This window comes from Kryptolebias marmoratus, linkage group LG4 (assembly GCF_001649575.2).
Source record: "Kryptolebias marmoratus isolate JLee-2015 linkage group LG4, ASM164957v2, whole genome shotgun sequence".
In the NCBI taxonomy this organism is placed as follows: Eukaryota; Metazoa; Chordata; class Actinopteri; order Cyprinodontiformes; family Rivulidae; genus Kryptolebias; species Kryptolebias marmoratus.
The window spans coordinates 24,590,017-24,617,644 of record NC_051433.1 but is presented as its reverse complement, the minus strand read 5'-3'; the positions used below and the strand labels follow the sequence as shown (position 1 = coordinate 24,617,644).

Genomic DNA, 27,628 nt, shown 5'->3' with positions numbered 1-27,628 from the left:
TTTTCTGCTTGAGAGCCAAGTATATAAAGTGAGAATGTTGAATTGAATTTATATTGATTTATTTAAAAATAAGAAAGTAGTAAAAGTTTTACATCAACCTACTCCTTTACATACAGATAACTTTTTATGTGGGCCAAAATGAATGACTGAATGAATGAATAAATTCCAATACGACCGATTAATCGAGAAAATAATCGCCCGATTAATCGATTATTGAAATTATCGTTAGTTGCAGCCCTATATTCAAGATATACAGGCAGATTTTTAAAGAGTTTAATAAATCGTTGAATGTCTTGTTGAACTGCAACACTTTCGGCTGTTTTTTTTTTTTTTTTGTTCAAATTAATGACGTTTTGGATGTTTTACTATTTAACTGTTTACATTTTATTGATCCGTCATATTATAAGACACTTTAGATAAAAGAACAAACAAAAATAAAACATTTCCCAGGGTTCTACTTAGTGGTCAGTGTGTGAGATAGAGAGACAACACTCTCACCTAGTGACAGCTTAGTAACCATTAACCCAACATGCATGGTTTTAGTCACCCATGCATACAGAGAAAACCCACGTATGCATTGGGAGAACATGTAAACTCCACTCAGAAAGGCTGCAGCTGGACGTTGAACCTGTGACCTTCTTGCTGTGAGGCGACAGCTCTAACCGCTGTCCCGCCGTTGTAACTTAGTAATTGCTCAAACAAGCAATGTAGTGCATTTGTGGAAGCTCATGGAACGTCTTCTGACCAATAATCCCAATGTCACAAAAATAACAACCGAACTAAATTAAGTTGTGGAACTGCGTTTTATGGACAGGAGTAAGCCTTGATGCATTAGCGGTGCATGGGAAAAACTGAACTCATTGTGTATTAGATGCCAATGGCTACAAAATTTACCTTAAAACGCACACACAGAACAAACGATATATATGCTCAGTATATTTCCCATCTCTACTCTAAATTTTGTCTGCGTGATTATGATTTTTTTTTTTTTTAAATGAGTTGGTCAACTCGATCATGGGCTTCTGCTGACACAATACAGTATCTGAAAGTTGTACAACTTGACAGCTTAAGTGCCTTTTTTGTCTGAATCATCCCTTAATTCAACCAGAACCTACGTACAGGAAAAAACAAAAAGCCGTGTCTCTCCAGAATTAGGCAAACTTCACCTTTTTGTGTTGAAAAGCGCATACCAACGTTGTGATGTAAACGGGCCATAAACCGGCCACCGCTGGTAGAGGTATGGCAAAGAGCTCACAGCGAGTTTTATTCTACAACCCGCTTGTTTATGGACTAAAAGTAGGATTAACTCCACCATTAGAATGTTTTGTCAGCTGTTTTTGCTCTCATTTGTCTGGCAGTAAAAAAAATAAAATAAAAAAAACCCTCCCCGTCATCGATGAGTGGCTGCCATGGTTGTGTGTGTCTCTCAGTCCTGCTCAAGCCTCTCTCAGCTCTGTTTTGTGGCCCCGTGAATTAAATTACAGTACGCAGAAACTCTAGGGGGCCAGACTGGAGGCTCCGCTCACACAGTGGTGAGAAGCAATGAAATAACTCCTCCATTTGCGTCTTCCATTAGGATTCAGTGCCATCATGTTGAAATGACAAAATGCTGCTTTTGACTCCCGAAAGCTGCCGGTCCTGGCCCTCTGTGTCTCTTCCACTGTTTTCTCAGATGTTTCTCCTCTCATCTTGACTACACATTTATTCTCTCTTCCTCTCCAACCACTTATTAATCAAGTATGACTCTGTTAGGAAAAAATGCATCTTGGTGGTTTTGATGCTTCGTTTCTTGTCAGCGTGTCCAAATATGGTGTGTTTGCAGTCGAATATTAAGTGTGGACCTCGTAGGTGGGGGGGGTGAAGTGAGTGTCGTCCCTCTGGTGCATTCATTATCACCCACCTCCAAAGGTGAAGCGGTGATAATGTTTTTGTGTTCGTGTGTCTGTTAGCAAAATATTTGGCAAACCACGGAACAGATTTTAATGAAACTCTCAAAATGGAATCATGGGATGTACCTCTACAACTGATTCACTTTTGGAGTCAACCTGATTCAAGGTGGCTGCCTCACAGAAATGGCTACAACTCAGTAAATGTTACAGATATTGGGCTAAAGTTTGGTGTGGTAGTAACTGAAACTGATCCCCATAACATATTCTGAGCACCAACAGATTGTGCAAAATAGCTGTTTAAAATTTTTCCTTTACCTATTTGGAGTCAACTCTGTCTGTCTGTTAGCAACCACTGGACAACCACTGGACAAATTGTAGTTCAACTTTCAGTAAATAACCACTGAATGTACATCTAAAACTGATTAACATTTGGAGCCATACTATTTTAAGATGGCTACTACAGCCAAATGATGTTACACAACACAAAAAATGCTATATAATTCAGTCAACTTTACATATATTGGGCTAAAATTTATTGTGGTTGCAGCTTAGTGGTAACTAACAAAATGCACTTTTGAGTTCTGCCTATTGCACAAGATTTTTGCTTAAAGTTAGCAATAACTGGTGAGTCAACCTGTTTGTCTGTTAGCAAAATATCTCATAAACCACTGAACGCATATAAATGAAACACCTTGACAGTAATTATTAGCTGTACATCTACAATTGATTAACATCTGGAGTCAACCGAATTCATGATGGCCTCCACAGCTAAATGACCGTATCCTCCACTAAAATGGCTATATCTCACTGAATTTCTCCAATATTGAGCTAAAATTTGGTGTGCTAGTAGCTGAGAGTCATGCCTAACACATAGTCAAGTGTCATAACACATCATTTGATTATAGCAATATGACATGACAATTTTATTTTTGAAGGTTTGAATAAAATGGCTATAACGTTGTCATTTCTCATATAAAGTGATCTTAAATGGCAGCGATATGCATTCATCCAAAGAATGCTGGGCGTGTAACTACGAATAGATTTGTTAGAATCATATACTTAAGTTGGCTCCTAATAATCACTTACAATTGCTCAATAAAACCAAAGCAAGACTGCTGCTTTGTACTTTTACGAACACATGGCGTGCAAGTTAAAAATACACCTAACTAATGAGGTGCAACACAGTGTGATTTTCAGTGAGTATCTGTGGACTAACACCTCAGACATCTCTATGGACTTCTCTGTTTCACACATTGTGAGAAAAAAATGCTTCCACTGCCAACAAAGGTAAGTGCTGGGAGACTGCCGAAGCGCTGTGTATCGTTTACATTGCTCCAACGTTGATTACAGTGATCTTCCACCTACATCACCTGATTAGAACGTCCCCCTCGCCTCCCTCGTTGTGGCGTCTCCCGAGGAAAGCGGTCCACAGGCTTTCACAGGTGACTGAGCTGTTAGTCCCGCTCCTACGCACCAGAAAAGGAAAAACTCGGAACGCGAAGCCAATCTGCTCTCCCCACAAGAACAGGAACTGTTCAGCCGGAAACCAGAGGAGGGACGTTCGCCCGCAAACACATGATTCACTTTAGTCAATTAGCCCATTCATTTGACAAAGCTTTTTTAATAACCCCTCAAAAACATCCTGCTGTTGCGCTGCTAGTTCCAGAGGAGCATGTAAATAAGCCCGTTGTTGGAGGAGATGCATGAGGCCCAAGCTAAAGAACAACGGATGTCAGGAAAACATGATCAAGTGTCAATTACAAATGCTTGACAAAACTGGGATCTTCTCTGCAATTTGTTTTTTTCAAATTGTCTCCTGTGTTTATATTCAATAATTGGTGGTTACTCCTTGTTAGGGTAATGGGAATTGAATCACTAAAATTTCATGATTCTGTAAGGATAGTTTAGTCATTTTTGAAATGTTGTGCCAAATAGTTATCAATAGTTAGTACCTTATCAAGTGACATCAACCATAGAGCACAGAGGATGGAGAAAAAGGCAAAGGTCTCAGCTAGGCTAATGGCTAGCCAGTGAGTGCCATTTTTGTTATCATTTTTGAGATTTAGAGAACAAGTCATTCCCAAAACCAAAATACTGCTGTCAAAGAACATTAAATAATAGTGAACCTCTACACTTTAGGATGACACTGATCGTTTAGCTCAGGGGTAGGCAATCCTTGTCCTTGAGTGCCACTATCCTGCATGTTTTACTTGTTTCTCTGCTCCGCTGCAGTTTTTGTCCAGGTTTAAAACAAACACGGCAGACGGTATTACCGACCTGTTAAAAGCCTCTGCCTTGCTGCAACATTTTAATTTGGGACATAAACATTTTTGCACACTTGTAGTAAAAGCTTTTTATTTATTTATTTTTTTATTTTTTCAGTTTTCAAAGAGTCATCATTTTCAAATGCCTGTTTGTGTCCAAATCCCAAAAGAAAAGCTGAAGTGGTAAAATAAAAAAAATTAGAAAAGAACAATGAAAAGTGAGATCTTTACAACTCCTGTGGGCTGAAGGCTGCTGGCTCAAGATGGTGGCTGTTTGTCAGGAAAAACAGGAACAGTTTTTTTTTTTTTTTCTTCTTCTTCTTCGTCTTTTAGGTGCAACATCTCTGCTGCGAATAATTGTGTTAACGGTGTGCAAGTTGGATGCTGATTAGCAAGTGTGACATCAGCAGCTTGTCAGGTTTCCACAAAGATTGTGTTGCGTCTCTGAAAGGACTTTTGTTTCCCGAACAACAAGAAGGAACAAAAGAAGAGGATGGCATACGTCTGATCACCGGTCAGAGGGCATTGAGAAAACAGTTCTGTTCCCATTTCCATCTGGAAAAAGGCTGCAGAGCCACACTGGCAAAGGAAATCTAAAGGAGACAAAGAAGGGAGTAGAATTAAAACGCTGGCCGTTGCTGCTGGTTTGTTGAAAAGCTGCGGTGCTCTGAGGGGCAGATCCTTCCACGTTCCCTAAGCACATCCGGTCTGGTTCTTTTTTTTTTTTTTTTTTTTGCCCAATCTTCACCTTCAGCCCGAATTCTTCCTCTTTTGAGCTGGATTTTGAGCTGGATCCATTGCAGCACAGGGACCACCAAAGTGCTTGAGTACTGTACCAGCAACCTTAATATTTAGCACCATCCTCCATCTTCAGTCTGATTGGAGAAATGGGGTTCCATTAGCAAGCGATACTTTTTCCTCTTTACGCAGCATTTCTCTGCAGAAAACATTTACCCCATTTACACCTCATATCTCAGACAGAACTGAAGAATCTGATATCAGAAGACCAAGAAAGACATTTCCTATTTCTCCCACAAGGGCTTTCTTTTTCTAACTTGTATTCCAGAGAAAACCAAGAGTCATAAGGTCAGACAAGTGATGGAAAATGTGCAAATGTAAGGCTTTGTCCACGTGGAATAAATGTTTTTGCAAAACAATCTCATTTCTAATTTTTAAAATATCTTTGTAAACACAGCATCATTTCTAAAAATATTTTTGGAAATGCCAAAAATTATCCATAATACTTTGCAACGCTGTTATGCTGCCTAGAAAATGCACCAAAAACAGAGGCATGAATCATGAGCATAAATTTTACATATTGGGTAGGAACCACAGACCATGGATATCTACTGTATGTTATACAGGAAATTTAAACACACAAACACACACAAAAAGACAAGTATGGCAAATGCAAGAGCAAAAACTGAATTATTTTTGTAGACTGATGACAAAGTGACTACTTTGTGTCAAAATAAACCGCAAGACTACTGGGACTTGTGCCAGTCCAAATATGTGAAGATAATGGATGTTTTTAGGCACAGTATCCAGCAAGAGAAGGTTTTTTTTTCTAACAATGTTTAAAACATTCTTTTCAAACTAATCCCATTTTCAGTGTTTATTAAACTCATACTTGATGTATATTGTACATCTTTTCTGATGTGTTCAATACATGTTCTGTAAAGTTATCATTTTTTGCCTCTAGCTTGTTTGGTGTAATAATTGGGGGGGTTTGCTCTGCTCTAGTTAAGGCCATATTATTCATCAGTGTTCATTGTTGTCAGTTCATGGAAGTAATACAGGTTTTTCTGCAGTTGAGCAACTGGCATCTACAGCACAAATACAACCATGTAATGTGTTGTTGTTGGTCTGTCATGCTTCACAAATTCACAAAATGCTGTTTCTTTTGTTGGACAGAGCCTAAAGCCCATGTGGTCAGACTAGGGATGGGAAAAAGCATTGTAAGAGAAGCACATCATGGTGCATCACCTGGAGACGTTTTTAACTGTAGGTACAGATCTTTGAGCCAGTACATGTTAACATTTGTTCTGCCCCACTGTTTTTAGTGCTTTGCGATGTTATTTGGATTCGAGTTGCAACCTGTCAAAAGATGAGACTGACAGATCCCATAAAGCAGTTTTAGTGTGTGGTGGGGGTGGTGGTGAAGGGTGGTGGGATTCAGGTGATGCACATAGCTGGTGTTTGAAGTAAATACCCTTCTCATGGCTTATTTGATGTGCACTCCAGCTGAGGGAATTCTGATCTTGGTGTTTGTGGATATTTAGGGGGGTGGGATCACTGACCAAAAGATGAAATTTGAAAAAGCTGAGCATCGCAAAGTCCTGCTAGAATTTTTTTGAGACATGGCACATTTTCTACAACCTAGTCAATCCTGACTTAGTAGGCTTTTGCCATTTAGTGCATTAATGATGAGTGACAGGACCAAGGTACTGATGGTGCTGTTGGATCTGAGACCATCAACAGGTTTAGTTTTTCTTATAGGTACCAGTGCATAAGCATTGAAGATATCCTTTACTATCCTGTTCAAAGTTTTTATCCAATAACCTGCAAATTATACACCTAACCATCCAGCTGGATTGTGAGTGCTGTGCTATGACTTTTAGTAGTGGTATGTTGCACAACATAGACAAAACTGAGGAAAAAAATAATGGACATCAATGGAATTTTGGCAAAACACACATGAAAACCCACCCTTTTTGGAGCTTTGTAGCTCAGACAGACTTCACAACAGAAGCATCATTCAAAGTTTAAATGGGTCACAGAAAGTTGGACTTTCCATGCCTTATCTGGCATTTTGACAGCTTTTAGGGTTTTTACAGAATTTTTCACCTAATCTTTGACTGACAGTTAATGATGTCACACTAGTTTATAGCAAACATTTTATTTATGCCCACAACTTATTCTGGTACATGAACAAATTATACATCAAAATGTAGACATTTTTCAAATCTTTCACTCAGTGTATCTCTGACTACTGTAGGACCTTCAGTTTTCTTGTAAATTCCTCCAGAATGCAGAGACTAGACACCCAGGCCCTGATTGGCCACTATTATATTTCAGCTCTGACTTTTCTCTTTTTAACTTGTAATATCTCTTCCTAATATTTCCTACATCAACCTTTGTTGAAACCTAAAAAATGCATGTGTAACTATCACAGTCTTCTGCTGCTTGAGGTCCAAAGATTTTTAAGATCTGATTTATAGTTTTCACACAGCAACTGCTTCTTTAAGTCTTATTTTTAGTATTTCAGTCTGCTTCTTTAACTTGACAGTCATGGAGTGACAGACACAGCTGTGTTGTTACCATGGTGACCATAATGATCCACTATTAGCAGCTTTAACATTTGTTTTGATCTTGGTTCTCTTTATACTTCCTTTACAGTTCATGCATCAAACTATAGGCAAATTTTAGTTGGAATCCTGAACTGTAGCTGCATTGGCGTCATTTAAAATTTTAGAATATTTCTAAGTGCATCTTTGCTGTTCACAGACAAGATTGTATAGAAGTCAACAAACTAGGCAGCTGCAGGAAAAAAAAAAGTTGTGATCCGTCTTGTGTCCATGTGTGTGGACGATGTGAAGCATGCAACATGTTGCACTCGTTAACTCCAGTGTATAACAAGCTACTGCAATGCATCATGCTTTTATTCACTGTAATGTTATGCCCCAAGATTGCAGGGTGGCTCGGCTTTTCACACAGCTGACGTTGTTAAACTGACAGAGGAAGTTGTCTTAAAACTTAGTCAAGTAAAAGTTAATTTAGTTTTATTGTTTCCTGTATTCAATAGGATGCATGCACTAAACAGGACTGCAAAAATTCTTTAGGGTTTCTTTAAGGCACACTAGAGACTATTAACAAGTCATTAAAGTAAACCGCTCTCATCATAAATCAGACTTTCCACAAAAAAAGGATCTGATCCCTGCTAATGGAAACATTGTAGATTATCAGTGACGTATCATGTTTTACCCCAGAGCCTTGAGCCATCCATATTTGGTTTTCATAATGATTAAACCTATTTTTGTGTGAGACTTTCATGTGCATTTTGGTGGTTATTGGATCTTAATAAGTCAGCAGTGAATTTGGCAAGGTTACTTTAATGCTCTGTAGCCGATCTTTAGCCATGTTCATCTTTTTCCCAGCTCACATGCTGACTCACCCAGCCTCCACGGCTCTGGAAAGGAGCAGCTGGGAGGCTCATATGTCCCAAACACATTATTAATGTGTGTGAGCAGAGCGAGACTCACATTGCCAATAGAGAGCTCAGTTATCACTGCGTCCATATCCTTGATGTATCAGCTGGATCTCTTTATAGTTTTGAGTAATGAGCCTGGGACTAATGGATGTAGTGGGGGGAAATATGTTCCGTTGCCTATCCAAACACCAGTTCTCGACGAGATAAGCTGCTCGTATTTCATCTTTTTGATGTCAGCCATTCTTGATAAGTTCATGTGATATCTGGAATTGGAACTAAGAGTTTTGGAAACAAATGGCTTGGCACAACGTAAAAGAAGTCACAATTTTTACTAGACTCTTTAAAGAAATCTGTTTTCAGAATTGGGTCCCATTTTTCTCTTCATTTTTTTTTATTGGTTTCCTTTTTTTATTTTACTGCTTTCAGGTCATTTTAGAACCAGAACAAAATCTTTGATGATATGAACTACTCCACACAAGAGATGGTTTTGGAGTTATTCAAGTTTTGGATTGAAGGTTTGCCAGTCCAGTGAATTACCCTGAAATTTAGACTTATCTTTCTTATTTCTTGGCATTTCTCTCATCCTAAAAGATCACAAAATAGGATAACCAAAGAAAATTGGAGTTTTGACTATGTGCTGACTGTACATGTCACCCTCAATGCTCTCCCAAATCAAGCCATCAGTCGAAAGCTTGTCCTGAGCCCAGTGATGACACCATGCCGGTCTCTGATATGCTTCTTGTCCGCGGATTAAGAGAGTGTCATTCCACACATTCCTGAGCGGAGCCTCTGTTCTCTCAGAATGACCTTCAACTTATCTCTCCATCAGAGCATGTCTACGAGTGAGAGTGAGTGGTGGGACAAAAGGGGCGGGGGGTGGTATCTCTCACATACTCACAGAACTAGTCTGGCCTGTTAGTGAGCAAAGAAAACTGACAGGACTGGTTTACTGTTATTCCTCTGGACCATTTGTGCTTTTAAGTCTTGAACTGTTGAGAATTAGGCCCTCTCTATGTGTGGTTTATGCCTGTGTGTGTGTTCCTGTATTTCCATAGCTGTGAGAGTCTTGAATGTTTGGAGCTGAGAAGTTTTGTAAAATTAGATCATTTTGGTTCCTCTGAGGGCCAAGCAGACGGTATAAAACTTAACTTCCATTAACGTTTACCATAAAAACGAAGAAAAAGGCAATTACTATTATTATTTTCAAAGAAAATGTCTCGTGGTTCTTAATGTCAACTCAGAAAGCAACATCATGATGTAATATTTCGACACTCTCAGGATGGTTAAGGTGGCCCTTATGGGAAGACCGTCTCAGCTTTCACTTGGTTTTCTCTGATCGCTCTTAACTCCCCACACAGGAACATCCTACTTAGCATGGTGCCGTGGTTGCTTCCATAGTTGGACCGTAGGAAGCCCAGTCCTCTGCCAATAGAATACAAGTCCTGACAGTTACTGCATCCCTGCTTAACCTCTCAACTTCAGGTTTCCATTCTCATACTCAAAATGTCAGCTTCGCTCCTCGTTATTTCAGCCTCATAAGATCAGCACTAAATCTGCCACTTGCCTGCAAAGCATGCCAAGAAAGCAATGAGTTCTGTTGGCTGAAATATTGCTGTTTTGTCACAGTAACAGAGTCATTTTGAGGATGTGAATCAAGGTGAGGAAAGTGCTGCTGGCGAGATGTCATGGGTTTTATTTATCGGAGCTGATCTTAAAGCTGTTTCCCAGATTTCTGCTCTCAGTTTGTGCCTTATCAAAATGGGGGAAAAATGTAATCACAAAGTATTTAAAGAATGTTAATCCAGCTATACTTTTTTGTAGATAAAAGACAGTTATGATTTGGTTTTTTTAATTAATTTTATTTATTTACGAGTTGAGCATTCTGACTTTGTAAAATATACTTACAAAAAACTTGTTTTTGGCCATAGTAGTTTGGTTTCCAGGGAAAGTAGAAGAAAAAAACTATTGTAAAAACTTTTGCAATTTGGATTTACGAAACATACCTGCACGAGCATAATTTTGTAAATAAGTCTGCAGAGATTAAAAATGACTCTGTGGATATTAAAGGCTGTTGAAGATCTTTTTGTGACAGGAAGCACGACCCTAACAAGTGGTCTGACTGTTAAAACAATGGATTCTCATGAAACATTTCTTAAAGAACATATTTTATTTATTTTGGGTTCAGCAAAAAGACATTAGCTTTTCTCAATCAGCTTTATCTAAATTTTGGAACAAAAACAACTACTTAACTACAACTTAATTGTTCTTTTGATCAACTCTGCCAGGGTTGGGCATGTTCCTGGTGGAGCACCAAGAACACAATGCAACTTGACTACCTAAAGGAAGTATAAGTAGCAACATGGCTCCCAGCTGCCTGACCCCTCATCCATTGCTCTCCTGGAGGTCTCGAGCAAGGTGCGCCCTCCAGTCAGTCTGACGATGGATTGCCTTTTTGATTCAGGTCATCCTTTTGCCTGGATCACATGCTAATCTGGGCCCAGCAATCCACCAATTGTATCTTCATATGTCCTGGTGTCCTGCTCTGAGGGCTGGACGAGGTTTGGTGTGAAGCGCAGTGTGCCAGTGACTCACAGTCCTGGCTCAAATTTCAGAACTCAATCTTCCATCGTGGCTGAATAAACGCTCCTGATGAGATCACTGCATGGGCTACTACACGGTTGTTCCTATTCAGTGTCGTGCAGAACTGTTGCCTTTTTCCAGCGATCAACACGTGACAGGCAGAGTTGCCAGTTCACCAGCTTCAGGACAGAAATCAGAAATTAAAATGCCAATGATAATCATGAATCTGCACCCTAATGTATACAGCTGGGGAAATAAGTATTGAACACGTCACCAGTTTTGTTTCAAATATATTTCTAAAGGTGCTAGAAAATTATCACCAGATGTCAGCAACAACCCATCTAATCCACACAAACAAAGAAATCAAACATAATGTCTATAAACTGTTTAATAATGAGAAATGACATAGAAAAAGTATTGAACCCAAAAAGAAACAGAAGTGCAAAAAGCCATGAAAAGTCAAGGCACCGGCTCAAATCTATTAGTAATTAGAAGGCAATCCTGCTACTTAGTGAAAAACAATATCATCTGGTTAAACTGATGACCTATGAAAAGGTGTCTCATTACCAAGGTGCCACACAAGAAACATCCCATGATGGGTAAAACCAGTGAGCTGTCTCAAGATCTGTAGACAGCAATTTACTTACAAAATTGGTGATGTGTTCAATACTTATTTCACCCGCTGTATAGACATAGAAAGCTTTTCTGACCTTGAATAACAAGCAATTACTTACTTTTACTAATGTCCTGCCGTCTTTTATGAATTTAAATAAAAGTCCTAGACAAATATGAACAAAGATAACTTGTATATAAATAAAGCATTTGGTTATGGACTTCAATCAGTATTCACAGTAATAAAAAAATTGTTGTTTCTTCTGTTATGGCCTTGTCAAATAGCCCACCCCCCACCCATCACAACCACAGTCACATTGAGGAAAAAAAAAAAATCAGCATTTTTCAAATGCACTTAACCTGAATCATTTGACAGTGGGGAGGATGCCTGAGGCTCTGTCACTATTGGAAGAAAAGCTAATCTGGATATTGGGAGTGCGTTAGCATGGTCCCAACATCAATAAAATTTGGTTGAAACACTGCTGGGCCTAAATACAGCCCTGCAGCCCACAAGCATGGTTGTAGAGTAATTACAGTGATTTTTAAATGAAAACAAGTCATTTTAGTTAGATGAAACTGATAAATATAGTTGTACCACAGTCAGGCTGCAAGTAGCATAAATAACTTTACTTACTACATTCTGAGAAATGAAACAAAGGAAATAAATAATTTTGTTGTTTGTTTTTTGATTAGATTAAATTATATATGGTTAACAAGCTCCACAAAGTTTACAGAAAAAGCTTATATTTGACACACTGGAGTGTAGCTGCCATTCCTACCAAAGGGCTGTAATGAAATGAAGCTGTGGTATCAGGTTGTCCTTAGCCATGTGTTCCTGTTGTTTCATACTGCTGCTCTGACTGGCAGATTGAATTACTTCACCCTCCCAGCAACAGTATGCCTGAAAAAACAAAGTTCCCAAAGAACAATTTTGTTGTTATGAGTTCATATTTCATTCACATAGGGGATGAGAGCAGTTCAGCGGGGAGCTGTGAAACTCGTAATAAAAGAACATTGTGAACTCTGTGAGCTTTTCACATCATTAGCTGGTTGTGGAGTTTTTGGTGAAGTTTGCTTTTTTTCTAAGGTGAAGTCTTAAAAAGATTTTTCTATGTATGATAGGATAGATAACAGCACATGTTTGTGAGTAATAGCATGAGTAAAGCCCTATGGACTTTTCACATAACTCTCTCTCATAGTCCCGTAAAGCCTGATAGCCTTACGCCACAAGACTAATTGGAGAATGTGTGTCTGTGTGTTTAACTGCAGCCAAGGTCGCAGAGTGTCATAACCCAGCTAATCAACATCGACTGCTTGCAAATGACCCACACATGCTGCCTGGGTTAGCTTAAGGTGTGGGCTGGTGTTTGAAGCTCCAGATGAAAAGTGACTGATGTGCAGAAGTGTGTGATCATCATTCGTTACCTTTAACTGTTCACTCTTATGTGCCCAGATCTTTCAGGTTGTTAAGCCAGGTTCACACTGTGGAGTTTTTGGATGTTAGAGGCTAAATCTTTGTTGTGAAAGAATCTCTAAAGAATTTTTGGTCAAAAACCGGAAAGCAGCGGTCTGTATGTGATAAAGCTCACCAACAGCAGATTTAAACAGTGGCTAGTTGTCTAACAGCATTCATGAGGGAGTCTTCAGAATGTCTTGCGATGTTCGCTGTAGTTCTCATTGTTCACACGTGAGCCACATAGGTGCTCAGTCTTGCCGCTTGAGTTTTGGACATATTCAACAACAATTAGTTATAGGTCTCTCCAACCTATCTGAACCTTGTCTCTTTGGTGTCTCCAACCACTTTTCTGTGCTAGAGCTGTATTTTAACACCTACAGGGAAGCTTTCTAATAGGAAATATCCAAATATCCTTTTGTAGAAAAAGCGTGCAGTGACTGTTGTCTCCTTTGCCTCATCCTCCTCCTTGTTTTGAGTCTTAATCTCATAATGAGACCAGTAAATCCAAGGCCTAATCATCACCTGCTGCCGGAAGGCAAAAGGGCAATAATGTTTTTCTCTATGTCTGTATGGGTGTATGTGTGTGTTTTTGTCTGTAGCGTTCTCAAAATAAATCTCATGAACCCCTGGACATAATGCAATGAAACTCTAATAAAGTAATCATTAGATGTCCAAATAGGGCTGATTAACTGTTGGAGTCACCCCAGTTCGAGATGGCTGCCACAGCCAACTGACCTTTCAAAACACAACATGGCTATAACTCAGCCAGTTGTACAGAAATGGAGCTAAAATTTGGTGTGGTTGTAGCTGAACACCGCCCCAACACATACTCAGAGTGCTAGATGTGTGTTAAATTTTTGCTTAAAACGTTGGTATTAAATGTTGGAGTCAACCCTGTTTGTCTGTTAGCAAAATATCTCGCAATCAACTGGACAGATTTTAGTGAAATTCTGTCGGTGATTATTGGATGTACAACTCATTACCTTTTGAAGTCAAAGCCTTTCCAGATGACCTCATAAGTTGATCTTAGTCTAAAATGTGTGTTCTTTTAAGGAATGCTAGGCCTTTAGTTTCCATTTATTGTTCCACTGATATTTCTTTCGGCTCTTTATGACATGGTTCTGCTGAGGCAAGAAATGCTACAGTCTGGCATCTATTAAATCCACGCTGTACAGTGTGACACAAGATACTATCAGGATTTTATTACATCCAGATTGCACAGTGTGACATGTACAAGATCTTTACAATTTTTGAAATCGCAGAGCATGAGCTGGCCTTTAGGCAGTCATGCTAATTGCCCTCACATGTCAAAACTAAACACGCAGAGAAGCAGGATTCACTTTTCCCGAACAGGCATATTGAAGCGTAATCAGATTCTTTCTCTGAGTTTCATGCATGCTACACGACAGATAGGAAGAGCTTCTCTCAGTAGCCTAGCAGAATTAAGGAGAGGTCTGCTGCCATTATTATGCATTATGCAGGTATGAGTCCCATTGCACATCACACATTTGTCTAAACCATGAACAGCTCGCAGCTCTGAAGTCTTTGTGTAGAGCTCTGTCTCCTGAAAGCTGCCCAGATGGCCGCTTCCTGTCGACTAGTTCCAAACAAAACTCTGCATGGATCTCAGCAGCACTACTCTGCTGGTCGCTGCTAATCGTAGAAGAGTGAAGTTTGTCTTGAGACCACCACCACATTTCCCAGACTGCTGCTCCACTGCTCTGCTAATTAGCTCTTCATAGTTTTAGTCATGATTTAGGCTCCGACCACAAAAAAAAAAAAAAATCCTGTTTCCCCACTGGAGACCATAAATTTGCATACGGCCGGCCCAGTTTGAACACAGTCAGCTTGTCGATGTGCTGTAGGTCTGTTTGCACAGACAGACCACTCTAATTTCATAAGCAGACTATATGTGCAGCCTGTTTCTTCCGTCAGAATCAATAAGGGAAGGAAATGCCGCGGCATCTGAGGAGCGTTGCTGATTTAGAGCGATTTGCTGTAATCAGGCTGTCGTAGCCATGTTAAACTTGGCAGCGCCGATCAGCGCAGAGAGAAAGGCTGACTGAGTTAAAGCTTTCCTCAGCATCCAGCTAGAGCTGAGCTCATTCCCCCAGGTCTAACTCAGGTCTGAGCAGAGAAGCAGATGATGTGTTTGCATTCACGTCTGTATGGGATTGAAATACAGAGAGGTGTATTCACAGGGATTATTAATATCTGCCCACCCTGCATGTTCACATGGTTAGAGTTGGACATCAGTGAGAGCAGTGTTTAGTGGCTCTGCTAAAAACCCAAATCTCTTGGAGCGTTTTTCAAACTGTCCCTTCACATTAGGCTCATAGTTTAAAAAAAAAACAATACTGATGTAAATGAAGACTGTTTGAAAGCCACGAAAGCATTCTTATTTCATCGAGCTTTGTAGACTATTAGGGATGGGGTCCCTAATGGGATGTTAAATTTTAGTAGAATAAAATTTTAATACAGGTTTTGTAAAACACAACTAACTTGTGCACCTTTATCGTAATTCATCTTAGGTGACAAAGCTACAATTTATGATAATTAAGAAGGGGTAGCGCAGCGGTACGACAAACCTGGCGCAGGTTTTCTACAATAATTGTAGCTTATTGTGTTGTCTAAACTAAATTACCATAAATAATTTATTTGGTACAGTTTTTACAGCATTTACAATAATTAGTTTTAGACAACAGATTTTTTTCTAGCATTTAAGGTCATTTGTTTTAGGTGGTGTAGCTTCTTCCACCAATTACAGGAATTAATTTTAAGCAACACAGGGAGGGGGCTGCGGTGGCTCGGTGGTTAGTGCTGTGGTCTTATAATCCTGAGGTTGCAGGTTTGAGCCCAGGTTGCAGCAGGAAGGGCATCTGGCGCAAAACAATTTGAAAATCATTAATGCGAGTTTGCTCACTGTGGCAACCCCTAAAGAAGGGAGCAGCCGAAAGAACTTACTTACTCATTTTAATGACGCAGGTTTTCTTCAATTTACTGCAATTCATTACAAACGGCAAAAAAATTTTAACACATTTTTGGAAATTCATTTTACGTGGCGGACCTTTTCTAGCATTTACGTGAATTTGTTTTCGATAGTGAAGCATTTCTCGTGTTTACGGTAATTCCCAACGTCTGGCTCTAAGTTTGTCTCTGCATCTCTATAGATAAGCTGACAGGCCTGAAAAGACTATGATGAGTGACGAAAACTGGCAAGGCAGTTACATAAAAAAAATTTAAATATATATAATCTGGACTTTTGCTTGAGAGGTTTGGGTTTTTTTTTTAGGTGGACCTCGCTGAATTTTAATCGCAGACCACTGGATTAGGGAGTTTTGTCTCCATCCACAACTTATATCCAGTCTGACAACTTTTTTTTTTCTCGACTGTCCTTTGGGAATCTCTTCAGCTGCTCTGTGCACCAGCTTGTCTCTGTTTTTCTCTTTCTACTGTTTGGCTAGGCCACATCCACGAGGTACACAGTGTTTTGATTTAAAGCAGCTGCCTGCTCCTGATGGCAAATCCAGTAGCTTGATGAGAGAACTTCAGGGCCAAAACAATCATCCCATGCTGAACAAGCGTGAAAAGCCCCAATGCGGCTGTATTGTTCGCTGGTACTACTGTGTGGGATTCTCACGTTTTATATTACAAGCTGTCATTTGACCTGTTCCGTTGTTAAAACTGTGACATTGATCTGTGCAGTCGAGTGCTAACAAAATTTGCTCCCATTCTGCCTAAACTAGTCTACAAATGTTTTCCCACATTGAACCGGTTTAGATCAGTGTCTTAAAGCAGTTATATCCTCTTGACTACCAGGAAAAAAAAATTGTCATCCAATCACAATTTTTGTGAATTTCCTCAATCTATGTGAGGTCATTAGCCCCACCCCTTCACATTTGGTATCATTGAAAAACCCTAAATGTCCTCTAAATACCAAAAGGAGTTATTTTGTAGTGTGCAGTGGGTGAGAGATATACAGGTTTACAAATGACCTTCACAGAGGACGTTACTTTTTTTTAAACTTTTTTTGCATTTGACTGTTTTGTAATGCTTGAAAATGTTATGAGTGATTGAAAGTTAAAGGATTCTAACATGTTGTCATGTCTAAATTTGTCTTTGGAAATTGTTGTGTGAATGGTTTGCTTATAGTTCTGTCATCTTAAATGTAATAATGAATGACATGTTCAAAAATGTTAAAAAAAAGGGTTGGAACAAGGTGGAGTTACACTGATGGGTTTAAAAAGAAACTGTATTGTGAACTTTGTCCAACTCTGTATAAGCAGAGGACTTTTTTTATGTAGGTGTTTGTCACATCTGGTCAGCATAGTCACCGCAAAAAATGATCATGGTTAGATGTTAAAACACATATAAAAGGTTGGGGATGAAAAAATTAACTTGTATCTCAAAAATGACTTATTTGCAGATTGGCATTATGTTATTTTAATGATGCCCTGTACAATAAAACAGGCTATGTAAAACATTGTCATCTTATAGTTTTTGAACATTTCTTGTGACACCACTGTTTTAGTGCTATAGAGAGGAGGATAGCCTCCATATGCCCTCTTCTATGACCAGTTGTCTTACAGTATGTGTGTTGGGCTGAAAAAGAGCCACCATTGCAGAGACAGTTTAGAGGTAATGGTCATTGCTTGAAGCAAACTGTGCTTTCAGACTACAAGAACCCTTTTTTTAAGTTTTTATTGTCATTAAAGGCAGTTTGGCTTCTTTCTTTTTTTTTGACTTCAGTAGTAGAAAACTACAGTGAATTAGTTCAAAGAACTGTTTTTACAAAGCATGTAGCCTTGAATTTATTAGCCAATCACAATTATTGCAGACTACTGCCTCTTTTACAAAGCAGTTCTGCGATATGGCCACAAAGATGAGTCCCTGTTTTAAATCATTAACTGACGCCCTTCACTAAGGCTTAGCTGTGATGGACATGCTTCTCCACTAAGACCTAAGCATTAAATGTGCGCCTGACAGCTCATGTTCTAAATCCTGTGATAAATAAATACTGTCTATGTGTAAAAGTTCAACAAAAGAGCTTGATTCCACAACAATCTGCTATGTTTCTGTCACAAACACAAATGCAAAGCATTAGACGGTGAACAAGCCATTTAAAATGATAGTTTTATTAGCTAACTATCTAAGAATGGTTGGAGCTCAGCCTTTCACAGACAACAGGACCCGTCTCTGCGTTTGTAGGTTCCAGAGGTTTATTGCACCAGAGTGAAGACGCTATGAAGACTGGTGATGAGTTAACATGTACCAGCCAGGTGCAGAGAGGACCCAACAAACTCCAATGAACAGAGCCAGAAGGCTGTCCTGTTCACCCAGGACAGAGTGATGAACCCGTCAATCGCTATCCTTGGGGCTCGTGTGGTACACGTCCTCCCATCGCCTGGGTAACCTGCCTCTTGGCCTTGTTTGTGATAACAAATTGCCTTTTGATGTGGGTCTGCGTGGATCAAGCTCTAATCCTGATTCAGCTACCTGTAGCCTCTGTTCTAATGCGCAAGGTCCCGATGTCCTGCTCTGACGGTTGGACAAGGTTTGACAATGAGGCGTTCTTGGACGTTTTGTGTGTGGGACAGCGTCCTGGTGAGTCAAACCTCAGAACGCAAACTTTAGTGTGGTGCAATGGTCTTGTTCTAGCTTTTGCTGAAGCATAATATCAGCACAATAGACTCTCAGTAACTCTAAGTTAAACGTAAGTAGCTGCAGGCAGTATGCTGCAAATGGCCGTCCATCATGCCGGAAAAACAGTCTTGGTGATGTCACTGAATGAGCCCTATATATAATACATATACTACCTTGCTTAGTGGCTCAGAGGCTTAACAGCATCGGGTTGACTTCAGCTCCTCATGCTGTTTAAGTCCTTTGATACATGATATTGAAATGACTAAAAGACGTCTTGGGCCTGGTTTAAAGTATTATGAGAAATTAGAGCAACAAAAACTCTATGGCCATTGATTTGGAAGCTGTCTTTAACTCTCCTATTAACGTTTTTGTTGTTTTGGAAAAAAAAAATATGACTTGCCTTTCTACTTTTTAAATTTGTGCCCATCCACACACACATGCCACTGATATTCTCTATATACATTTTACTATCTCAGTTTGTCTTGCATGTTGGAGCAAATCCCTCTATACTGGGAGTGTGTTTTTCTTTTTTTTTTGTGGTTGTTGTTGTTTTTTTTTAATTCTTTGGTCATGTTCAAACCTCAGTCATCACCTTCGGATTCCGAAACAACTCATCTACGGTTGGGTTGGTTCTCACGCTCTGAGCCTGGCATCGAAAAGCTTGCCACGGAAGGAGAGCTGTATATCAGCCTTTAATTTGGCGTGAGAGAAAGTGATCTGTTTCGTCACCACGCTTGGCCGGCACAAAGTGTCAAAGCAATCAGTGTTGTTGGAAACTAATAGTTCTGATGATCACGCGGTCATGTAACTCCATCTCTAGCCTGCACATGCCTTTGTGTGGATTATAACTGATAACCACAGGCATAAACCAGTTCCGAGTGCATAAAACACATATATATGCAAGCGAGAAGGCTCATAAACCCTCTTTATTAATAGTCGGCAATTCAGATGTTGGTATTCTATTTGCATGAAAAGCAACCAGAGTAGATTTTGAGTTGCTTCTCTCTTTAAACACTGGCACGCTGTTCACGCCGTCACACAGGCATATAAACCTCCTCCTCTACCGCCCTGCTACATGTTTATCCTGGATAAGGTCATGTGTATCCTTACACGTTCGAGGTCTGCTTTTAGGAGCAAGCCTGAAAGTCAGAGAGGGCTCTGTCTAACATTTTCACCTCCGGATTGCTAAAACGGGTAACACAAAGGGTTCGGCCGCAGTCTCCCATCGCGCCTCAGCTCCTACTTTGTGGTATTTGTTTATGTGACACTCAGGAGTGGGTGTGCTGCTCACATCCAGACATCCTCCTTCTGACACGAGTGTTTAATTATGAAAAGTTGTTGCAGCCTTTTGTACGTAGATGCTGTTTTCTAATTGCGACTCCCCTCTGCCTACATTCATTCTTTGTGCACAATGTGTGTGTGTGTGTGTGTGTGTGTGTGTGTGTGTGTGTGTGTGTGGTTTACCCTTAAAGGTCCACATTCATCCAGTGAGGCCCAGTGGTGACCAGAGGCTCTCCAAGTGTACAACAGAGCACCCGTTGTGTGATTGGTCTGAAGCTGCGTCAGCTCCTTCGGGAGAGACGTCAGAAAAATGTTTCCATCGTGAATCTGGATTTCTCTCCGCTCCAAACCTGAATAATGACAAAATGATGATGAGTCAGTTGGGATTAATCTGAGTGACATCTACATTAACCAGCCAAAAGCTTTGAGTCAAACAGTAAAGACTCTTCCAGTAAATAACCTTTTTTTTTCTCCTGTCGGAGAGCTTTTTACCTCTCATCCTGTGCCACCGAGCTGCAGGAAAACGGGGATCACGACTGATTAACTGATTGAAACTGCATGGCCACACCGCCATCGTTACTGTGACTGATTAGATTAAGACAGCATATAATTTCAGGTTTGTTTGGTTGGGTTTTTTTTTGGTCACTACCAAAAGCTGCTGTTCATCATTTTTGAAAACCCTGAACTTGTAATTGAGCTTCTTTTTTTCATTAGCTTTAACAACAACAATTTATCCAAGGGAAGATATTTGTTGTCACCACTTGTTATTTTATCAAAAAAACATGTTGGAAGCGCCATAAATCTTAAGTATTTACTCGGGGAGGGCACTTCTGAAAGCGAGAGGTTTTTATTCAGTTTGTGTTTACATCGATAATGACTGAGATTAAAGCACCAACATGACAATCAGTGTAATTGCCTTGAAGATGAAAAACGTCACAATTTTATGCAGAAAAAATATCACACAGTGGTGAACAGCTTTATGAAACACAATTTTCCAGGCTGTAAAAGTTATTAATTGCATGTAGATGAATGGTGAAGACAGACAGTGTTTTTATCCGTGTGTGTGCGTGTGTATATATATGTCTGTTACCAAAATGTCTCATGAACCACAGGACAAAATTGAATGAGACTTTAAGAAAGTAACTGGATTTCTGAAAGTGGGATCAGAATGTGTGACGTGAGAAGCATTCAAGTCCACAACGCAAAAAGCACCGCAGTCAGCTGATCGTGGGAAGATAACATCGTGGAAGTTCACGAAAACTTGTAATTGTACATCGAAATCAATGGCAGCAAACATTTCTAAGTTACTTTAGCTTCGTTTCCAATAGCTGAATCCACATTAATACCAACGTAACTATCGCTCCGTGTATAACAAACCCTACACAAAAAATTCAGCAGCCCTGAAAACCATGAATAACAAAATGGTGGTTTGGGTACAGTTTTCCTGTCAAGTGACAAGCCAGGGGTCGTAAAACTATCCATATATTGCTAAACTATCATGGCTTGATGAGATATAAAAAGGAAATCCTGGCATAACGGAGGAAGTTGCGGACACAAAAATCTTTCGCAATGTTTTAAACAAAAAACTCCATTTTCAGAAAATCTCTGGGAATATTGGTGACCTGAACTTTCATCTGTTTGCAAAATGCTGCAGAATAAATATGCTTTGCTTTTCATTTTATTTCATCTGATCTGTACATAACACTGCTGGACATAAACAGTTATGTGGCAGAACCCATATTTCAACTGCGGATTTTGTGAAGATAAAAATACACACACAAGAAAAAACAATTGCAACACTTATTTCAAGCATAGTTCTTTATTTATTTACATTCATTCACATCTTTTTTTTCATCTTTACATGAAGACAAAACTGTTAATTGAGACAGTTCTAAAATGTCACAATTTTCATCCATTTTTTCACCACATTTTCTTTCAAAAGATTCAACTTTCTCTTTCGGTGTAAAAAATATTGTAGTATTTTTTAAACCTCTTTCAAAGGAGTACCAGTGAAGTATTTTAGGTGAAAAAATAAATTTAAAAAAAACTTTCATTGTTCTGTAATTATTATGTAAAGGGACAATAGCCAAAACATTCCCACTTTCAGAGAATGACCCAATTATTAAATGTAAATCTTGAACTGATTACCTTTCAGAATCAACCCAATTTAAGATGATCGCCACACAAAATGGCGGGAACTTCCGTCAGTTTTGCAGATATCGAACAATAAACTTGATGTGGTAGGAGCTGGGAGTCATTCACAACACATTCTCCATTCTAACTTCACTTTGAAGGTTTGAAGTTAGGAGGTTAGGTGTTCATTCAGCTAGGCCGGGGTTCATGAAACACAAGTTTTGGCCAGCCTAAAAAATAAACATTAAAAAAAAGACCCGCTTGTGCTCAGCTTTAGGCAACATCCCAGGACTTTATCTGAAATGTCTGGCAACACGCTGCTGTGTCAGGCGGCTGCTGTTGTATCTTAATGTGGTCAGATTGCTTCTAAGACGGCTGAACTCCACGGCCAGGGAGGGAATGCAGACTGATGGACAGATGCAAGGGGAAAATAACCAAGAGGGAGGAAAGAAAGCAGGCCGCCTGCTACTTTGCATTTTCAGAAGGAAAGGCGGGAGCATGCTGTGGGAAACGCAGACATTGACTTATCAGAGTTTTCTTTTACATAGTGGAGATCTGCTGAAGAATTCCCAAAAAGAGACTGATTATGGAGATGTGCAAATCGCATGCGTATTCTCCACCAACTTCTGCATTATTTAGAAACACATTGTCTCAATTTTTAATCCGATAAAGATCAAACGGTTTGGATGCACACAAACATGGACAACACGTCGAGCGCGATGTCGCTGGAATTTGTAGCTCCTCTCCGTCTTTGTTTTTACAAGAGTCATTTTTTTTCCCCCTCCCTGTCTCCTTCGCCCCAAGTCCCTCTAGGTTTGATTTGTATTATATCTCTCAAATCCACGGCTCGCTGCGACGGCATAACTCTTCATGATGGCTGGATTTGAGGTAAAGCTGCTGTCAGAAGAAAATATCAAGCTAATGTGTTGAGCAGGCGGAGAGGCAGGGAGAGGGGGGAAACGTTGAGGAAAACATAAGAAGCAAAATGCCACAGTCTCTCCTTTTTGGTTTTAAACTGACAAGAGTGAAGAAGACGAATTTGTCGAAGATATCGATGCTTTGATCTAAGCAGATAATTTTAGGACGGCGCTTCTGTTTCATCTCCCTCTCTCCCTCCTTATTCTTCCTCTCCTCCCTCCTCTCCGAGCTGGCCTGACGATGGCTGCACAGCTGCAGCCACAGCTGCACTCAGACCCTGCTCTTTATCAGCCCCGCCCCGTTGGTCCCATCTGGTGTCGTTACCTCCACCTTTGGGCTCGTTCAGCTCCGTGCAGGAACTGGAGAACAGACGCAGGGGTTCAGTGGGTCGGAGGTTTAGCGAAAAGCAACACGGCATCCGTTTGTGTTTGCTGGCCGGGCCTCCTTGTTTGTTTTTACCCTCTGTGCCCTCAAGGGCTTCCAGCCCACTGAGCCAGGAGTTTGTTGGGAGGGCAGCATTGATTCTTGTATCCGCTCATGTAATCAGAATACACAGAGTCTGGAGGGAAGTTGCAAATTGTTCAGCTTGATGAGGGATAATTCACTGAATTTTAGCAATCAAAATTGCCTAAAGTTGCTATTCGTCTTTTGCCAAATTTACAGGTTGGTCATAAGCTCGGTTTTCTTCCAAATGTTGCAAACATTGTAGCAAGCTTCTAAGAAATTTTGACAAAAATCTAACAAAACTAAAAGTCCAGCAAGCCTCGAAGGAATGCATATCACCCACCATCCTTCATGCCAGAGTTTTAGATCAAGATCATCCTTGAAATGACAAAGTTACACCTGTTTTAGTCAAACCTTGAAAATAATGTTATGTACAATCTCACGTGATACTGCTAGATCCTGGGTGATCTGTTAGAGCTCAAAGTATGTGTTGTGAAGGACTCTCAGCTACCGCCATATCAAATTTCAGTTCAGTATCTGTAAAACTGGCTGAGTTTGAGCCATTTTTGTTGGGTGGGGAGGGCTCAGGTCAGTTAGCTGAATTGCTTGAATTGAGCTGAATCCCAAAGGAGGTCAGTTACAGATGTACATCCAGTGATTACTTTGAGAGTTTCAATTAAACTTTGTTCAATAAAAAAGTAGATGTTGAGGTATTTTGCTAACAGACAGACAAGATTGACTTCAATAGTTACTACCATCCATTTTCTTTACCTCCTTCTTCTTTCTGGGTAACGAGGAGCTGGTGCATATCTCCAGCAGTCACTGTGCGAGAGGCAGGGGACACCCTGGACAGGTCGCAAGTCCATCACAGGGACACATGGAGACAAATGAGACAAACAACTAGTCATGCACTCACTCACACCAAGGGACAATTTAGAGTTACTAATTAACCTACCATGGTTAGATGCATCTTATGATTACTTCTTTCGAGTTGCTGTCTAGTGGCACGTTGTTCTATCAGACAGACAAGCACACATAATTCTACGTGATCACCTGCCTTTTATAGCAGCAGGTGATGATAAAAAAGTCCTGGTTGTGTCAGATCCCTACTCCAAAAGTACAAAGCCAATCAGCCGTTAATCCCTAAACTGTAGAAAATATTCTCCTGATATTTTGTTTTCTGCAGCCATGTTTCTCTCTCGTCAGCCTCTTTCACATATGCAGCCTTGTTTTCTATGAAACTGACTGCTGAATCAAATTACGGCTGATTTCTGTAACATTTTTACGTGTTATGCAAATGTACAGTCAGGCAAAGTTGAACCAATATCCTTACAACATGTCCGCTTCTAGTGCTTTTTTGATTCAAGCAGTTTTAAAACATTAACAGAGAAACATGCACAGCAGCATCCAGGTAATTCATAGGAATGTGGCAAATAAAGATTAATAAATTGATAAATGACATTTCTGGTCCAACTTCCCTGCTCTGTAGGTTTACTAACAAAATATATTTTTGAAGAATGAGCAAGAAAATTGAAATAAAGTGTCTGAGCTGCAACAGAAGTGTCTACTTTCTGTCAGGTTATTTATATGACTGTTTAGTACTTGATCTAATCCATCACCATTTGAAGTCTTGTCCTCCTTTTCTTGAGTAGTAAACAACTAAGCTTCTTACTGTGGTGGCATGGCTGTTCAGTGAGCTTTTAGTAGCTACAAAAGACTGAATTTTGTTGTTTTAGCAGAATGGTTGAAACCATTAATGTTGCATATCTCATGAAAAGAACTTTTTTATGCCAAGGGCATTTAGACCATGTGGTATTAATTTATTTGAACTTCTATTTGGGGATTTTTGGGATGATGCAGTTGTCTGACAACTTGCATCTGTGAAGTTTGGCCTTGAAATAGAAATGTTTTTAGAAAAAAAAACTATTATTCCCTCTTATTGCATTGTTGTTCCTGTTAAATCCGTGTTTTTTATATTTGATTCAGCAGTTTTGCACTACAATACAAGTTTTGACAATTTAAATATTTATTGTCATTATCTAGTTTGACAGAAACACCAGGCATTAACATTGTTGATGCAGGGTGTAGATTATTTTTCAGTCCTGTTGTATTTATTTATTTATTTTTCAACTAAACACAAGGGTTTTGTAGAAGAAAGAAAATCCTGAACGCTTCTCAAAGACGTAGATCAGGTTCTAGTGGGAACATGATGTTGTGCTTTTGCACTCTGAAAAGATGGAATTTTTGAACCTGAAGAAACTCTTGACACTTTGGCAGTGTTCTGCGTGGGAAAATTTCGTTGAAATGTGCTGCAAGAAAAACAAAAGAAAGAGACGACTTGCTGTGTTTATGTAGGAAACGACTTTGCTTTGACACAAGCCTCTGACAGGAACAGCTCTCCTTTTGCTTTGTGCAAGAGTTTCTTCATCTCTGAGGAGACCTCACTGTACCTTTCGCCCTTTGAGATGCAGAAGCTCGATTTTCCCTGTTCCCTCACACCTCTTGTACACTTGGCGTTGAACTCGGCTCCTGTGGCGAAGTGCCAGCAACTTGCCGTTCTACCAAACAACGGGGTTGGAGTTTCTGTCACTGTGAAGCTGTCTAGGAGCAGTAAAAACAGAGTTGGTGACAAACAAGATAAAGACCATTGTGCACACGCAGAGTAGCATATTTTTTTGTGTAAAGTGCTGACTAACAAAGGCTCCAAACGTTGTGTAGCCAGGCCTAATTCTTTGCACATGTGCAAAGTATCCCCTCTAGCTCTCCAGCAGTGGAGTCGTGATCCAGATGCAGATACAAGACTCTGAACTTAGCTGACCCCTTCGCCTCGTAAGGATCCTTATCAGCCACTCGAGCCCAATTTCTGTGATCGTCGTGAAAGTGTTGCTGGCAGAGATGGTGTTAGTTACATGCCATATGGGTAAAAATGCACCACCTACGCAAATGCTGGCTATGCATAAGGCTTGATTAGATGTGAGGACAGTTGTTCTCCCTCGAAATCTTTCCCTCTTTTTTTTTTTCTGGGGAGGACATAAAGTTTAACTCGTCCCTCCCATCCCCCTCCCAGAGAAACCAGTTTCCTGCCCCGACTCTGTGCTGAAATCAGATCCCAGTGTCGCTCAGGCCTTGTTTTCTTTGGCAAAGGCCGCACACAGACACTCACACAGAACCGAGGCTTCCAACCATTTCCACCCACCGTCATGGCCTCGTTTGTTTTCTTTTTTTTTTTTCTCCCTCTCTTTCTCTTTCCCCTCACTCCTTCTCTTTACTTTTGCTCTCGCCTACATAAATCTACAAGAAAGCAAAGTTTTTATCATCCTTCCCACTGGAGCAGCTTTCACACCACTGGATCCTAAGTGTTTACCTGATAAAGCTGCACTCACCAGCTCTGGTTCCCTGTCGCAAAGGTTGGGATGACGGCGGATGCTAGCACTGCATGTTTCTCCAGTCATTTCGAGGCTGTAATCTGAGCCCAACTTGTTCAGCCTGCACATATTTTAATGACATTTAAACATCTCCAGATGGAATTTGAAATGGATCCAAACAAATGCCTCATGAGGCTTTTTTGTCTCTCTCTCTCTCTCTCTCGCTCTCTCTCTCTCTCTCACTCACTCACTCACTCACTCACTCACTCACTCACTCACTCACTCACTCTCTCTCTCTGTGCAGCAGGCTGATTCGTTACATTTTAAAAACAAGTTTTTCATCAAATTTGCACTTTCTTCCTGACACTAAAAGCACCTCCCAAATCTCTTAAAAAGCTTATTTTTGTGGAGCAAGGCAGCATTTGACCGAATTCGCACAGAAGAGTTTGTTTCTCTGGTTTGGAGTTTTAGTAACTCATTTTAGCCTCCTCCAAGTGAAGCTAACTTGACAGAATGCAAGGATGCAAAGGACTGTTTCCACCAGTGCTCTGCGGCTTGTGGGAACAGGGTTGTAAAGAGGGTTTGAACAACAGAAGCGTGCACTACTCAGTCTCCTCATTGTCGTCTGGTGTTTACATGCCTTTGGCCCTCGCACCACTGCCGTGGCCCGGGGCGGTTTAAGCCCATAAGTTAGTGGTGTCTGTTGAAAAGGTGCTCTGTTTCAGGATCCCGCAGTGTAGAGGAGCATCGAGTGTGTGTGTGTGCTTTTTCATGGATGGGTACACAGGACTTGCATTCCCCCTGCCTGTCTGCTTGTGTTTGTGTTATGTGTG

The 27,628-nt window shown here is 40.2% G+C and overlaps 1 protein-coding gene and 1 long non-coding RNA gene across 6 annotated transcripts in view; one reads left to right on the top strand and one right to left on the bottom strand.

The window, feature by feature from the left end:
- The window catches only part of pdzrn3b (PDZ domain containing RING finger 3b), a 118,224-nt gene that overhangs the window by 32,660 nt on the left and 57,936 nt on the right, over positions 1 to 27,628 (top strand). The gene's annotated exons all lie outside the window — the stretch shown is intronic.
- Positions 4,391 to 26,948, bottom strand: LOC119616958. Of its 3 annotated transcripts, XR_005233069.1 has the most exons (7): positions 26,814 to 26,948; positions 25,881 to 26,031; positions 24,386 to 24,444; positions 24,202 to 24,275; positions 20,119 to 20,285; positions 12,335 to 12,456; positions 10,521 to 11,122 (listed from the first exon to the last, which is right to left on the bottom strand). It is a non-coding gene; the product is annotated as an uncharacterized LOC119616958 (long non-coding RNA). The 3 variants fall into 3 exon arrangements; XR_005233070.1 differs by lacking the exons at positions 10,521 to 11,122; positions 12,335 to 12,456 and adding an exon at positions 4,391 to 4,746; XR_005233068.1 differs by having other exon boundaries at positions 10,521 to 12,456.